The 9,943-nt window shown below is 37.1% G+C and overlaps 1 long non-coding RNA gene across 1 annotated transcript; it reads left to right on the plus strand.

Annotated features, from left to right (window-relative positions):
• The first annotated feature begins 1,361 nt into the window (after nucleotides 1-1,361).
• Nucleotides 1,362-2,126, plus strand: LOC140344075 (uncharacterized). Its single transcript, XR_011923480.1, has 2 exons — nucleotides 1,362-1,811; nucleotides 1,894-2,126. It is a non-coding gene; the product is annotated as an uncharacterized lncRNA (long non-coding RNA).
• Nucleotides 2,127-9,943: the final 7,817 nt, after the last annotated feature.

Raw genomic sequence — 9,943 nt, forward strand, 5'->3', positions numbered from 1 at the left:
AATCCTGGACCAGATCCATTTTTAGATTTGCTTGATTACCCAGGTTAACTGATGAAAGTGCATATTCTCCAGCCTTGGAGACTTTGAATAAATCAGGCCAAATGTTTTTTGTGAATGTATAATTTGAAGATCTCAGTCAAAGTTCCTGGTGAAGTGGATTCTGTCTACGAAATGCTTTGAACATCAAATGAGAGTTGCATTTAAAAGTGGGCGTTTCACTGATGTCTGGATTTCTGTACCAGAAGCGGTACACTGTTTTTCATGAAATTTTTTTTTTTAAATTGTAGACCTGTAACTTACCGAAATATGTCCGAACAAGGGTCTAGTAGATATCCTGAGTATAATAAAGTTTGAAACACACAATCATGTAAAAAAAAAAAATAACTTTAATAATAAAATTAAATAAAAAACACAAAAATCAACTTAAACAAGTATGCATAGATAAATAAAAAATACTGAAAATGCAATAATTCGGTATATTGTATAGTAATATATTTTTCTAAAACACCTCCCTAGTGTGGTAAATTGTAGTCCAACCTCACATACCTATAGACAAAACCACATAAATATATTTTGTATTAGATTGGATACAGGACTTTGTATTGAATCCAATACAAAATATTTGAATTTCCCACTACGACCCCCGTCGATGGACATATGCACTGACATCATCAGCAATCGCAGAGGGACGCGTACACGAACGCCAGGTGTTCTAATTCTTTCCATGTAAAAAAGTGTTAAATTTTTTGCATGGAAATTTATTTTAGATTGTAGGCTATAATTCTTAGGCATAACTCACCGAAATATGTCCAAAATGTAATAAATTTGATAATAAACTTAAAAAAAAATTTTTTTATAAAACATTAATAATATATTGTACTTGAACTTGAATTCAATACAAACTTATTTGAATTTCCCACCCCGCCTCCCGCCCGCACCGACGCTTGCAGCGACGTCATCGGGAAACCCCGGAGATCGTCACTGTACACGCCGGATGAAGACAGAAGAGGACAGACGTCTCCGGAGGAGCTGTGGGGACAAGGTACGTATTTTTTTTCAGTTGTAATCCGATTGTCATACAATGTTGTATGACAATCGGATTGCACTGTGACGCGTGTTTATATTTTTAGCTACCCCGCGCCTGGTTCAGGGTAACCGATAGTAGCAAGTTTTCTTACCCTGAACAAGACGCGGGCTAACCGCCCAGGTGGTTAGAAATACTTTATTTGTAATAATAAATTATTTGTAATTTGTTTATAAACTTTATTATTTGTTTGAATAAAAAAATAGGTTGGAGTTTAGATAAAGATGATAGTCGTTAAGTTTAACTGGTAAACTATGCCTAAAATCCCATGATTGTATTGGCTCTGTAGCTGGCCAGCTAAAACCTGTCCTAGGTTATTAGTGCAGCATATTCTGTATACACCTAAACCTGCCAACAGCCCCACTATACAGCTCATATGCTCATATGTTTAAGCTAGACACAGAGTTATCACTGTATTTTATGATTGTGAATGTTTATAACAGTTATATATGCATTTTGTTAATATAGGCAGAAAAAGAAAATATACCTTTAAGAGTCATTTATCTAGCTAAGAGAGATAAGCCAATCACAGTGAGTCTTACACTATGCAGAGGCCTCAACCAATCACAACCAGCCTTACACTGTGTTCTATGGGGAAATTCCCTAGCAAACCATGCTGTATTCAGCGTGCTAAGAGAGAGAGAGAGAACAGAGAGAGAGAGAGAGAGAGAGAACAGCAAGAGTTCCAGCCAGAGAGTTCCATAAGAGTAGACAAAAGGCCAAAAAGGTATTTAATGCAGTTATATAGATTACTGTAGTTTAATAGTGATTGGGACTGTCTGCTGAACCTGTCATGTGTTTGCTTGCAGTTCCACCATAAACAGCATAAACAGCATTATCAACAGCATAAACAGCATAAACATCATTCAACAAACAGCATTAGTATCATCATCATTATCATCAGCAAACAAACCAACAAACAAACTATCCAACTTCAACATTTTGTGATATCTTATTCCACATGTTTGTACATAGACTTCCTGCTACAGAATCAGCAGTGTTATATGAATAAAGTTTGAAGTTATTAAAGAAGTTATCTAAAGTATTTGGTGTGCTCTTTAAACCTACTGCTTTTAAGGAACGGTATTAGGGGAATTATAGAGTAAAGACAGTTTGATCGGACTAAAGAGAAACAGAAATCATAATTCCTTTAATGCCACAGCGCACAAGGCACCTCATGGTGCTGCGCCTGCCACAGGCTCTTTGGCTTAGAATAGGCATGAAAACCAAGCAACTCACACTTTCAGAAAGGGATAGTAATACAGAATACCAACTCCTTTTAAATGTATAAATGTTTGATTCATTACAATATTAAAACCAAATATGTACTTCTGATAGCTTGTGCTAGCAATACAACTCTGAACACTATTTTCTGAATAGGAGGTTTTCATTATTAGGAATGCTGCGAGCATGGTGTCAGCCTGTTGTTTCCTGTAATTAAGGCTTTAGGCGTATAGTGAATGTTGTAAAGGTGTAATTGCAGAGGTTCAGCGAACAGAAATGTTAAAATTGATTTTAGACACACTGAACTGCCTGTTGTGAGATGCAAGAAAATCTATTTAACCCTCAAAGAACAACACTAATATTTTGTCCCAGACAGAAATATCACAAGTGTATAGCGACAGGTTCCAGCAGGGGTGTTTGAAGCATATGGCAAAAACAGTGCACAGTATCACAACCATCCTTATGAGCTCCTTCTAGATTCAGTGGTAACAACAATGAGGATTTAAGCTTTGAGTCTGGCATATTTGACACCAGTGAAATTCAGTACTACAAGCTGTGTTCATTGTTTGCTTCTGCATGTCTTCATAGGCTCTTGAACTTTACCATGTGCCTAAGGGTAAATATTTACATTCTATAGGAAGGTTACCATCATTGCCCTTGCAGCAGCAAGCAACAAAACATAAAATTTTCAGTAGGTATTATAGATACTGCTGAGTATGCAGATAGTCAGTCCTTGTTTGGTAATTAAGCCAATGGGTTGAAATGACCACCCATATTAGGATGGATATCAAGTGTGCTAAACAACTCATCCCCCATTTGCTACCCTTGGACACCATTTGCATTTGATATGTAATGTCATTTGTTTTTGTTATGTTCTTGTTTAATTATTGTTGTTTTGCCTTTGTATTTTACTTTTATTAAAATGAATAAAAATATTTAAACAGAAATGACCCTTGATAAAATAAATTGCATCAATTAAAGACACACTGCATACATATTCAAATGCTTTCCTCCTGGAGCCCTGTTAGAAGGTGAACCCAGAATCTTAGCTCTGCAGGATGCAAAACATATTGTGCCTTTAGGGTTTAGATACAAGTAGTCCTCGTGGTAAACAAAAGATAACACCATACTGGAAATTCCAGTACTTAGTCAGTGGTCCTGTTCACTCATGTCTTTATCCATATGTGTCCCAGAGTGACTCCAAACCTGTTTTTTTTCTAAGTTGCATACTGCTTAAGGTGACTTTTTATAAATAAAAGATAATTAAAAGAAGTGCTGGTTTGGGTGTGCTGATTTGATGGCACAGCCTGTTCTTGTACTGTACGGTGTAGCCTAAATATTCTGGATTAAATATTAATGATTTTCCATGTGCAGAAACAGAGAGAAAAAAAGTTACCCTTCTGTGTCCCCCTTTCATGTGTCATTCATCTGCCATTATATCCCCAGGTTTCCAGAAAGAAACAGAGGGTTCTGCTGATCTAAACATTCCCAGGCTCTGATATTTAAAGTACACAATATAATGAAGGGTTCCTTACCAGAGCACAGCCTGAACATTTTTACATTGTGAATAAACAAAACTAGAAAAAAGATGGAGATAGAACAGAGAAATGGGAATCCATCTAAAGAGTGTGATAAATCCTAATGTGGCTGGAGGGAGGCAATGATCCATCTCATATCCCTGGTAATAACATATATCTTGTATAACTTATCTTATGAGAAAGTGGAACTTTCCATCATAACCCTTCATTCATCATATTCTCCAGCAGTAACCATGACAACTGAGAAAATTAGGCTAGCTAAGTTTTACTCATATAGTGGAAGAGCAGAAATCTCTTGTGAGGTCTGCAGCCCTTTACACACCAGGCAGGGGATGTCTTCACACAATGTATTTATATACCTATACTGTGCCCATTTTATCACACATTTTGTGTCATCCTATTTTTTCATCTTTAGAAGTCAGGTTTTATGCTGGATTACTGAGTTTTTCAAAATGCTACTTTCAGATAATAATTAGGTGTTTATTGCTATTCATTTAAGTGGGTGCTCAAAGAATCAGTGCTCCTTAAACTGGTATGATTTTTATTAGGAAAATATTCTCATTTGAACTGCTGGACACATTAATCAATAGACAAGGCCTTTTATGTTCGCAGAATCATCAGTACAAATGACTGATGATTCAACCATTATATTTACATATTTATAATATGTTGCAGCTTTAACCTTATGCATCCATATAAAGAATTTTTTCTTATTTCTTCAGTTTCCTCCTATGCCAACAGCATACTGATAAATTAATTGACTTCCCCTCAAAATTTGGTGTTATATTATGTCAGGCATATTAGACTATGACAAAGTTAACAACATTTGATTGTAAATTTCTCTGAGGGCTGGTTAGTGACATGACAATGAGCTCAGTAGTGTGGTGTGGAAGATGTCAGAGCTATGCAAATACTGATGATGGTAATAATATTGAACCAATGAAGTGTGTGATTATAACATATGTTCCATGCCATGGGACAATCTTTACTATGTTTGTGAATTATTTTCCTAAAGAAACTCTTGTCACAAGGAATCAATACCTATATCTGTCTATGTTGCCTTGCTACCTCCTTTCATAATCAGTTCATGATGCTCTATCCATGGTATTATAGGAGCTTCCTTCACAGTCCGTTTTGAGCTCTCTGTCCATGGTGCTGAAGCTTCTGACTCAATCAGCTTCTGAATGTGTTCATGGTGCTGAAAAATATCTCACATTCCATTATCTGTTGCGGAGTTTCACTTCATGGTGCTAAAGCAACTCATGTATGATAATTACTAATATGTATTATAATTATTTTTAATTAAGATTCTTTATATATTTATATTTAAAAGAGAGAAGAATACATACAATATCAAGCACATTTTTTAACAGAAATGTGAACAGAAACAAACATTATTATTGATTATTGGTGGCATGAAGCATTTGTAAAAAGTGTGAATGAATGATCATTAGGTAACGGATATAGTGGGAAATGGAGAAGTATTGTAATGGAGAAGAAAAATTGCTGAACCAGTCAGTATATTATATGTAGTAAATCTTTGTGTGATCATTCTCACCTTGTCCTAGAAAAAAGGACAAAGCTCAAAGCTGGACCAGAAGACATTTGGCATTGTGTCAGTGCTCATATTGCTTCTCCAGCACGTTGCTGGTGTTGATGTAAATAAAGGTGCAAGCACTCCAGTGTTCTTAACCAGTGACTTAAAATCTTGTTTAAAACTTACTGACTTACAGCAGTAGCATGCTCTTCCTTTTTGGTGGAGCAAATAGGGTACCCAGTTCTATCTCCAATGCATAGAGGAAGTAGGGGATATTGTTTGTTGCTGGGGAATTGCCTAACTATGTGATAATGAATGTGGAACATTAGAGTGTTTCATAGAAAGGGTTTTGAAACTTGTGATCGGGAGGCTGATGTCAACTTCGGGGGTAGCAAGCCCAAAAAAATGACTGAGTTGATTAAGTTGTATTGTTCGCCAAAAATTCAAATTTTAGTAGACGGCGGGAGAGGTATGTTCAGTCCTAGTGACCCAGCAGCCATGGTGCAGAAAATGTAAGCCTTATGTACCCCAGCTGCTAATATTTTACAGTATTCTTCATTCCTTGAGGAAATCATGGGTTATCTAATATAGACACATGGGGAGACAGAGAATGCAATACACTTTATTGGGAATTTGGATCTGAACTATAACTGGGTGTGAGTGCTGACTGCTCCACAGTGGGAAGCCAGGATAAAGAATGCAGCAAGTCCTTGTTTCCCTGAATGTTGTAAAGTCAATATATTTAAACTGTATTAATTTGCAGAAATAGGTTTGTACATTTGTGACTACATTTCTGGTGAATAGTCTTCAGGCCTAATTCATTAGGGATTTTGGACAATGACTTGGGTATAAAAAGGGATCTTTGCCCTCTTTAGGAATTACTGCTTATTATGTGCTCTTAAGGAATTCACTTGGAATTGCCCTCCTGAAGTCAAAAAGGTATTGAAAGCTGAAAAAGTGCTGGGCCAAGAGAAATATAGATATTTTGTAATACACTGGGAGAAGCCATCTAGGCCAGGCCACTTGCCACAGGAAGTTCGCTGAATGGCAATTTTTAGTTATGCTTTAGATATAGGGGCATTGTTTTATGCAAAAATTCGAATTCCTGCATGCAGAGTATGAATGGGGATATCTCCTGCTGCTTTGATTCTTGAGCCTGGAGCCATGCTGGATAAGTAGATCTTTAGACCATTACATGAGGAGGTACTCATTCAGCTTCCAGCTCCAGAACTTAAAAAAAGAATGGGATGTCACAATGGTAACAAACACCAGAGCCCTCAATACTGACCTATAACCTAATCTGGACCCCTTCTGGGGCAGAATTTAATGTTCTGCAGTTTTGGTTTACTCACACTTACCCCTGCTGAGGTTTTACAATGCCTGCTGTTCCTACTGGCATTTGAAAATCCTCTGGCTTTTTGCTGGTGGGCCGCAAAGTATGTGCAATACGTGTATTCATTACTTACATTTACAGGTTTGAAATCCTTTGCATATCTCCAAGAGCACTGGTCCCTTCTTCCCAGCGAATACTTCCAGTATATGCAAATTGGAATTTTTTTACAATCAGGAAATATTTGGGTTGTCACTTTCATCTCACGGTCTTTGAGTCCTGTTGCCTAGGCAACCTGACTTTTTCAAGCATGGTGTCGCTACTGTATGCAAACTTGATCATGGCTGGCTCCAGAACTCTCTCTTTTGTCCAAAAATGGGAAAAGGACCTTGGGAAGCACATTGACCCTAGAGGAGTGGGGTGAGATATGGCAAGCGGTAGTGAAGAGTTGGTATATGACCCCTTTGCGAATGTCTAAAATTGTACCGGGGAGCCTGCAGTGTTTTTGTTTTGTGGTGTGGAAGGCAACCTCCTCCATACGTGGTAGGAGTGTCCTGTTGTGTCATGGTTCTGGATTAGGGTGTACAGTACAACCATTTACGTTCTGTTCAGCAGATTAAGCTACGGAAGAACCCATGGGAATCTCTATTGCATAGATCCGTTTCCCCATTATGTAAGCATCCCCGTAAATTGGTATCCTTTGTTTTTATTTGTTTTTTCTTAAACGTTTGCGGCTGCCTAGCTGGAACCTTCTTTAAATTTTGTGATGGTCATAAACAGAGTCACTGACATAATTGTTTTAAAACATATGACTGCTAGTCAGTTCAGTTATTTTTCTGTTTTAAATGTTTTATTCTTGTTTACTTTATCTTGGAAAAATTTGAAAACACCCCCAAAAAGTTATTAAAAAGAAAAAGAAACACCAGAGCATTGTGCGACAAGCTGATGTTACCAATCCAACAGCCTAGAACCTAGATCCCAGAGAGGTCTGAGTGGTGGAATCAAAAATTATCAATGCTAGAGTACATCTTATAAAGCATGGAAAAAATTGTCAAATCTCTAGCTGAGGCGTACACAATTCTCCATACATCAATGAAATGATACTTTTGTAGCAAGCATTTAGGGACATCATCTTGGTTGGAGTCAACTATGCAGGCAGGGTCTGATGTATCAAGACTGCATTCTGCTATAAAATTAAAATTTACACCAAGAATAAATAGGCCCTCTTAAAATTTGGCCAGCCATGCAGGAGCTCTTTTTCAGATATTCCTTTGGGCCATATTAGGCCAGTATACCATGGTAAGTGTGACTAATCTGTTTGCCACATGATCCTTTACAAATAAAAAGCCTACCATCTGCATCACAATACAGTTCTGAAAATTTGCATGGGAGGGAAGTTATAATCTGTTTTTAAGTTTCTGTCTGTGGTGCTAAAGCAGTTCATTTTACAATCAGTTCCCGTGCTGCCATCTATGTTATAGTATTTTTTTGAAAAATCAGTTGCACAGTTTCTGTCCATGGTACTGAAGCAGGTACTTTCACAACCAGATTTTTTTTACAGACAATGTTTTAACACATTATTCCTGTTTTCTAAAAAAAATCAGGTGACGTTCAGTGATTGATTTCAGTTGCTGCCAAAAATTGCTTTTTATGTAATGAATAATGAATGCCATTATTTTTTTGCGCCAATCAAAATTGTAATCAGGAAGGGATCATCTTTCTTGCCTGGTCACAAACATCTTTGGAATGCAACATCTTTAGAAGCAGCACATACAGTATAGATTTTTGCCTTTTCTTGATTTCGATAAATTTATCCTACATGGATATGTGTAGGCATAATATCTTCTCAGACAGGCCAATCAAGATGACTGAAAATACCTACTCCTTAAGAACAACAGACTAAAAAGTGAAGGACCACAAAGATGTTGCGTTGCTAAAAGGATAGGTGAATATTGTCAATTTAGTTCTATTTTAAGGTTCCAAGCCCTCAAAACTTGTGTGTATATATTATGCGGTCTGTCACGAGCATTATTACAGCTTTTTACAGCAGTTTGATAAAGAGCGAAATAGAGGACTTTCTGCTAGAAAATAATATAAGTTATAGTCAGCATGGCTTCAAGAAAGACCGAAGTTGTCAAACAAATGTACTCTCTTTTTATGAGGAAGTAAGTAAACAGGTAGACAGTGGAATATCAGTTGATATAGTGTACTTGGACTTTGCTAAAGCATTTGACACTGTACCCCACAGACAGTTAATATGCAAGTTAGGGTCAATAGGTTTAGAAAAATCTGTAAATGGATAGAGAACTGGCCTAAAGATCGCATCCAGAGAGTTCTAATTAATGATTCATACTCTGAATGGTCTAAGATTATTAGTGGTGTACCCCAGGGTTCAGTGTTGGGACCTTTACTGTTTAACATCTTCATAAATGATATAGAGTTTGGGATTAAAAGTACCATTTCTGTGTTTGCAGAAGACACCAAACTGTGTAATGGAATTAAGTCCATACAGGATGTCTATAATCTACAAGCATACCTGGACGTACTGTTTGATTGGGCAGCAAAGTGGCAAATGACATTTAATATAGATAAATGTAAAGTTATGCACTTGGGAGCTAACAACATGCATGCTTCATACTGTCTAGGGGGGAATACATTTGGGGAGGTCAGAAATGAAAAATGATCTGGGGGTTCTGGTTGACCTATTAACAGCATGTAATGCCAAGCTGCATTATCTAAAGCTAGCAAAGTACTTTCTTGTATTAAAAGAGGAATAGACTTCAGAGATGGAGACATTATCCTGCCCCTTTACAAAGCATTGGTCAGACCACATCTGGAATATGCAGTCCTGTTTTGGGCACCAGATCACAAAAAGAACATTGTCGAATTGAAGAGAGTGCAGAGAAGGGCAACTAAAATAATAAAAGGAATGGAGGAGCTCAGCTATGAGGAGAGATTAGCTGAACTGAATCTATTCTCCCTTGAGAAGAGACATTTAAGGGGGGACATGATCACCCTGTATTAATATATAAACTGTCCATATAGAGAACTCTCTTCCCCATTATTCACTTTGAGATCATTACAAAAAACAAGAGGGCACTCTTTGCATCTGGAAGAAAAGAAGTTTAAGCTCTGGATAAGGAAGGGATTCTTCACTGTAAGGTCTGTGAAAATGTGGAATTGGCTCCCTCGGGAAGTAATAAAGGATTAATCTAAAGGTGTTTGGTGGA

The sequence above is a fragment of the Pyxicephalus adspersus genome, chromosome Z (genome assembly GCF_032062135.1).
Source record: "Pyxicephalus adspersus chromosome Z, UCB_Pads_2.0, whole genome shotgun sequence".
In the NCBI taxonomy this organism is placed as follows: Eukaryota; Metazoa; Chordata; class Amphibia; order Anura; family Pyxicephalidae; genus Pyxicephalus; species Pyxicephalus adspersus.